We start from the raw sequence: 6,625 nt of genomic DNA on the forward strand, positions 1-6,625 counted from the left end.
TCATAGTTTCATTTGTACCAACAATTATAAACCACCATCATCACTTGACTTCTAAGCTTACTCTATCACCCTCATTAATCACTTCACATAAGTTGTATCATCCTCTGCTCTACACATAACATCTCTTTTTTTTTTTTTGGCATAACCTTTATTTATTTCAAACATTGTTGGTTAGAAGACTACTATTTGACATTGTACTTCATGTGACATTTAACCAAAAATAATTTTAGCACCATCATTACCCTACATTGTAATATTATTTTACCTATGATCATAGACTTAATGAAGGATACACCTTACACCTTCTAAAATAGTAATTTCACTAGGCATTGCATGTCAAACAATTCTCCATCCTATAGAAACTTTAACTTCCTTCCATTCATATGCAATACTTAAACTGTGGTTCGAGCATTCATACTCAACTCTATCAACTCGTTATGTTCTTCATGTATTTCTAGAAACCCCTTTTTTTTTTTCTCGTTCCTCATTCGTTCTTATTTTAACACATATCTGATACCAGATAATATTTTACCTCTCCTTATTTATCATATCATGGTCAACTGAATATTATCCAGGAGCTCTGATACCAACTGTAACGCCCTGTAATTTAGTACATTCATAAAAGAACTTTGAGCATTAACTTTTAAAAAAATGGGTTTTTTTTTTTTATCCACCGAACTTATCTAAGACTTGCTGAAATTTCCACTGAAATTTTGGCAGAGTTTCCTTCATATCTGGAGGTCCCAAGTTATCGACAATCATCCTGTCCAATTATACTTCAATCACATCATAATCATGTAGAACCTCAACAACACATCATTCACGGTACATGCCTCACATTTCGCATGCTCATTTCTTTCCCATTAACACACGTAATTCATAATAATTGCAAGTAAACAAACTAAGATTACAAATACAGAATAATACATTTTTATGTCCCGACACTTAATGTAAAAAGAGTACTATTACATATTAAGTCATTTAGTTCCTTAATGACAAAATACATTAATGTTCATCTTCTTATTCAATCATGCAAAAGGAAACTAGAGGACCTGAAACGCTACTCCTAGCGTGAATCTGAAGGACCTGCAATTTCATAATGTATATAATAAATATAGCATAAAAGGAAAATCACACAATACATGCACGAAGTTAAACATATATTCAACGATATGCAATCATAGTTCCTTGAAATTCTCATTTATCCTTCCATTATTATGTCTCTATCCATCCTTCCTAGAATCATTCAACATTTTCATTTCGTGTCTTGTTTCACCTCATGAGCGCATTTCATTCATTATAATATCTACCATGTGATTTATCTCCCTCTTACTCTATCTCTTTATATCAATTTCAATCCCAACATCTATTATACCCATTATGGCTTTTCCATATAAGTTGTCAAACTCAACATGATTTCGGTCCAATTTTAGTTTATAAATATATTCCACTTACATATTTCTTGTGCCCATTTCAACACATTCCAATGTTTCTTTAGATTTTCAGTAAAATCTCTCATTATCATGGAACCTGCCATCATTTTCACAATATTCACATCCGATCCATCTTCGAATAATATGACTATTATTGGCATTGTATTATACTATTATAATTATCACTAAATTCTTATCATGCCAGTAACAACATGAAACCTTAATACAACATATTTACATTATTGGTCATAATTTCTTTGACATCCTCCCTATGCGCATGACATGATTCTCAAATTATATCAATTACAATTCCTTAATTAATTCAAAATACATCATATATATATATATATATAGCATTGCATTCCTTAAGTGTATAACACCTGCCATGGTTAATGAACTTCTGCTCTCATGTCCCAAGCAATACGATATTTGCCTCCATCCTTAACAAGAATTAGATCCTCATCAGTTTCTCTTTTTTTCTCTCCAATAATCCATGATATAAACACAAATTACCATTTTTGTTTAACAATTAGGTATCATCCAACATTCCATTTATAATCTGACAAGTCAGTTATCCTGACATTATTAACACCACACAAGTAAGTTTAATTGTATATTCTGGTCATTTGAAAACAAAACTAATGCCACTAGCCCATCACCGGGTAACTAGTTCCTCCGCCCATCTTATTCCATAATTTCCAATCAATATTCGTCTCTTCAAGGCCGAATGAATAATCCTATCAAGATGTCAATCCCCATTTCATTAATATTTTTAATTATTACCTCTCCCCTAAAACTTGGAAGGGAATGCTGATACTAATAAATTTTCATTAGTGTTATTAGTCTCTCATATTAGGATCGGCTAATCAAGTTCATTATAAATGTCAAAATTAATACCATTGATTGATGTTATCGACTATTTCTAACATGAAATAGCCAATCAGATTTTTCTTTCCATGATATCTTGGAATATTTCTGGAAATGTTGATGTCAAGATTCTTGACATCATTAGCTTTCACTTCAGGAATAACTAGTCAAGTTTCGTGTGATTGCCGATATGGACAACACCAGTCAATATCATTAACTATTCTCACCCAAATAGTTAATCAAGTTCAGTATCCCTCATTTTCAGGGATGATTATGCCGATGTTAGTAAACCTTACTAACATCATTAGCCTCCGCATTCGGGACCGGCTAATTAAGTTTCGTGTGATTGCCGATATTGACAGCACCGGTCAGTATCATTAACTATTCTCACCCGAATAGTTAATCAAGTTCAGTATCCCTCGTTTTCAGGGATGATTATGCCGATGTTAGTAAACCTTACTAACATCATTAGCCTCCGCATTCGGGACCGGCTAATCAAGTTTCGTGTGATTGTCGATATTGACAGCACCGGTCAGTATCATTAACTATTCTCACCCGAATAGTTAATCAAGTTCAGTATCCCTCGTTTTCAGGGATGATTATGCCGATGTTAGTAAACCTTGCTAACATCATTAGCCTCCGTATTCGGGATCGGCTAATCAAGTTTGGTGTGATTGCCGATATTGACAGCACCGGTCAATATCATTAACCTTTCACTCACCCCGGTCATCCACTTCGGATGCCATTAGCCAAAGCTAATCATTCATTTATCCCGACCATCCATCTGGATGCCATTAGCCGAAGCTAATCATTCGTTGTCCCGGCCATCCATTCGGATGCCATTAGCCGAAGCTAATCATTCATTTGTCCCGGCTATCCATCCGGATGCCATTACCCGAAGCTAATCATTCCTTCATCCCGGTCATCCATTCGGATGCCATTAGCCGAAGCTAATCAACCATTTGTCAACATTTAAGCCCGATGTTAGTAAACCTTACTAACATCATTAGCCTCCACATTCGGGACCGGCTAATCAAGTTCGAGGAATGATCATCAACGAAGTCTATTAGTGTAATTCATATTCTTAACCTAGTCAAGTACTCAAATCCATTTTTAATTTCTCGTTTATTTCACTTTATCCTCTCTCTTTGTGGTTTCATCCATAGACGCAAAGACCAAGAATTTAATAAGTTCGTAAATTAACGCTACGTAAAAAGTGTAGGTATAGAACACCTACCAGCTGCAGAAGCTCAACTCGCTCTTCCTTGTTGTTGTTGTGCCCCTCCTGCAAAGCTCCTACTATACGAGCTCCTGAGAAGTCGAGTGAATGCTTCTCCTACATTTTTAATATAACATCCTGAATCATTATTGAATCTTCCCGATTTATTCATAATATTCATAAATTCACAAAATCAAATACTTCCGTAAACAATTTCCATGAATGTATTTTATTTTCGTACTTGTCATTTAAATTAAACGCCCATTTAATTCAATTCTTCATCAATGATCTTCAATGTCCAAAGGGCATGACTTTTCGTCACCGATTTTCTTTTGTCCCAAGACATTTAATCTATCACCAAACAATGTAATTTAACTTAAATTTCATCAATGACTACACATGCCAAATTTTTCCAAAAGCACACTCAAAATGATTCCTTATATCATAATTCAACTTACAACATGATTTCCCATTCTAACACAACCAAAATATTAGTCAATCACTATTCTTTATAGAATTTAACTATACCATCACTTATCAACACATCAAACATGACTCAAACAGAACACAAACACAACCATCATCATTAAACCCATTACCATTATCCTTAGTCCCAAAACATACTTTTTATGCTAACCCTCATATTCTCATTCAATATTTCTCAAACCAAACTGAAAACATCATTATTTAAATTTAGAGTTCAATACATCCAAACGGTGGAATTATACATCATCGTCATTAGAATAACATATCCAAAATTAACATACATCCAACGGTTAAAACTCCCGTTATCAGAACAATACCGGACTGACCTGAAATTTGAAGACCTATTGTTCAGGAAGTACATAACGGCTGACGAACAAGGCTGTCTTGAAGGGTGATTTTCCAGAAATGTTCCTCCGGTGACAGCCCTCACAAAACGTCTGATATTTACAATCCCTTCGGTCAGAATGTAGGTGACATTGAGTATAATAACATATCCAAAATTAACATACATCCAACGGTTAAAACTTCCGATATCAGAACAATAATGGACTGCCCTGAAATTTGGAGACCTGTTGTTCAGGAAGTACAATTTCTGGTAGGAGTGTTCTTTTCCAATCTAAACCGTTCCGAATTTAGATAACATCTGGATGAACAACATATCCAAAATCCAGACCAATCCAACGGTGAAATGATGATATAACATCTGACGAACAAGGCTGTCTTGAAGTGTGATTTTCCAGAAATGTTCCTCCGGTGACAGCCCTCAAACGAAATCTGATATTTACAATCCCTCCGGTCAGAATGTAGATGACATTGAGCATAATAACATATCCAAATATCAATGTAATCCAACGGTGGAAAGTCAAAATATGGCTGCCGAAGTGTCTGCCCTGTTGAAATCCCAAAACCCATAGTTTCAAATCAATTGATTCTTTCTATTTTTCAGCACATCAAGCCATTATCATGCAATTAATCTCGAAATTCACATGAACAATTACTCCCCCAAAATATTTATATGAACCCTAGAATTTTAAACTTGGGGATTTTCTTCTCCTCATGCAAGAACAAGAGAGAAAAACGAAATTACTAAAGGGTATATTACTTACCTTTTCTACTTTAACTTATTTCAATGAATTCTTGCAAAAATTTTCAAAAATCATGTCCTCCTCTTCCAATTTCCAGCTTCTTCTCTTTGTTTCTTTCAAGCTCTATAACTCTCTAAGTTGTTATTTAATTTGTTTTCTTGGATAGGATCCTCCTAAGAACACTCCCTTTTGATTTAGCTTGAAGAGATTAAGAGAAAATGAAGAAAATGGGACAAAACAAATGGTCTCCCTCTTGTTTCCTAAGAACACTCCCTTTTTGATTTAGCTTTGAAGAGATTTAAGAGAAAATGAAGAAAATGGGACAAAACAAATGGTCTCCCTCCTGTTTCCTTTTTTTTTTTTTTTTTGATAAAATGTAAGAAGTATATTATATCAAAAAGAGCAAGGCAAGCTTGCAATGCAGGCTGGGAACCAGCAGAGTACAGAAAATGTACAAAGGAACACTTAGGGAAAACTTCCCCAATGAAACAGAAACTGAAAATCAGCAAAATACAAGCTGAAAACAGAAAAAGGAATGAGCTCCCAAAAACCAATTGGCTCAAAGCATGAACATCCTCCATGCAGGAAAGCCATCATAAAAGCCAAACACACTCAGCCTTATCAGCCGACCGAGGGAGAAACAGCACTAAACCAATGATGCAAGACAAGCCGGGGACAACAACCCAAGAAGTGGCAATAATTCAGCCGGACGAACAGCCAACCAGCAACACATTAGCAGGGACGCCATGTAAGAACCCATGCACGGCAGGAATACATGCACGCAAGCTAAGAAATTTCCAAGCCAATGGATCCAGCAGCAATCCCACGGCAAACAATTTTCAACGTGGAGGGAGCCACCAAGAAGATAGGCGAAGCTAAGGGAGGACCAATTGGGAGAGAACACTGCAGCAAGAGAAAAGCAATTAAAGGATTGCAGTCATAAATGAGATAGCTGCCTAGAAACCAATGGCAACCCAGCACCGAGACCGCCTGCAGCTATTGGAGCAGGAACAAACCGGCCAATGAGCCAAATGCAACTGCAATGAACTGCAAAAAAGAATTGAAGAGCCACCCGGAGGCTATCCAACCAATCGAAGACAGCCACCCATCACAGGACCAGCCATGAGAAGCAGCCAAAAGAACGCAGCCAACCTTGAATGAATCCATGCAGGGACCCCGCGGGAGCAGTATGACAAAGACACCACCCAGAACAAGCCTAACATATTAATTCTTTAGCCTGCCGACCATATAGACAGCGAAGTTGCATCATCACAATGAAGAAAGCAAAGGCCTTCATCATAACAAGGGAGGCCAATCAGATCCTCACACCCATCCAGATTAAATCCATGTTTTGCATGAACCATGCACTCGCCAGATGAACCTTAACAAAATTTTTCAATGAAAAACTCGCTTGGACCCACCCGTGCAATTCCATGCAGCAGCAACTCCCAAACCAGCCACGGGAAAATGAGCAAAAATAATTCTGCCTCTTCCTAGTGATCCCAGTGGACTACTTCAACCAGAACCCAACAACC

At 36.6% G+C, this 6,625-nt stretch overlaps 1 long non-coding RNA gene across 2 annotated transcripts; it reads right to left on the minus strand.

Moving 5' to 3' along the window:
• Positions 1-819: 819 nt before the first annotated feature.
• On the minus strand, positions 820-5,362 carry LOC118034407 (uncharacterized). 2 transcript variants are annotated; one of them, XR_004685020.2, is made up of 4 exons: positions 5,112-5,362; positions 4,332-4,895; positions 3,538-3,636; positions 820-1,086 (listed from the first exon to the last, which is right to left on the minus strand). It is a non-coding gene; the product is annotated as an uncharacterized lncRNA (long non-coding RNA). The 2 variants fall into 2 exon arrangements; XR_012171199.1 differs by lacking the exons at positions 4,332-4,895; positions 5,112-5,362 and having other exon boundaries at positions 877-1,086; positions 3,538-4,319.
• Between the last annotated feature and the right edge of the window lie 1,263 nt (positions 5,363-6,625).

Source organism: Populus alba, chromosome 11 (assembly GCF_005239225.2).
Source record: "Populus alba chromosome 11, ASM523922v2, whole genome shotgun sequence".
NCBI lineage: Eukaryota > Viridiplantae > Streptophyta > Magnoliopsida > Malpighiales > Salicaceae > Populus > Populus alba.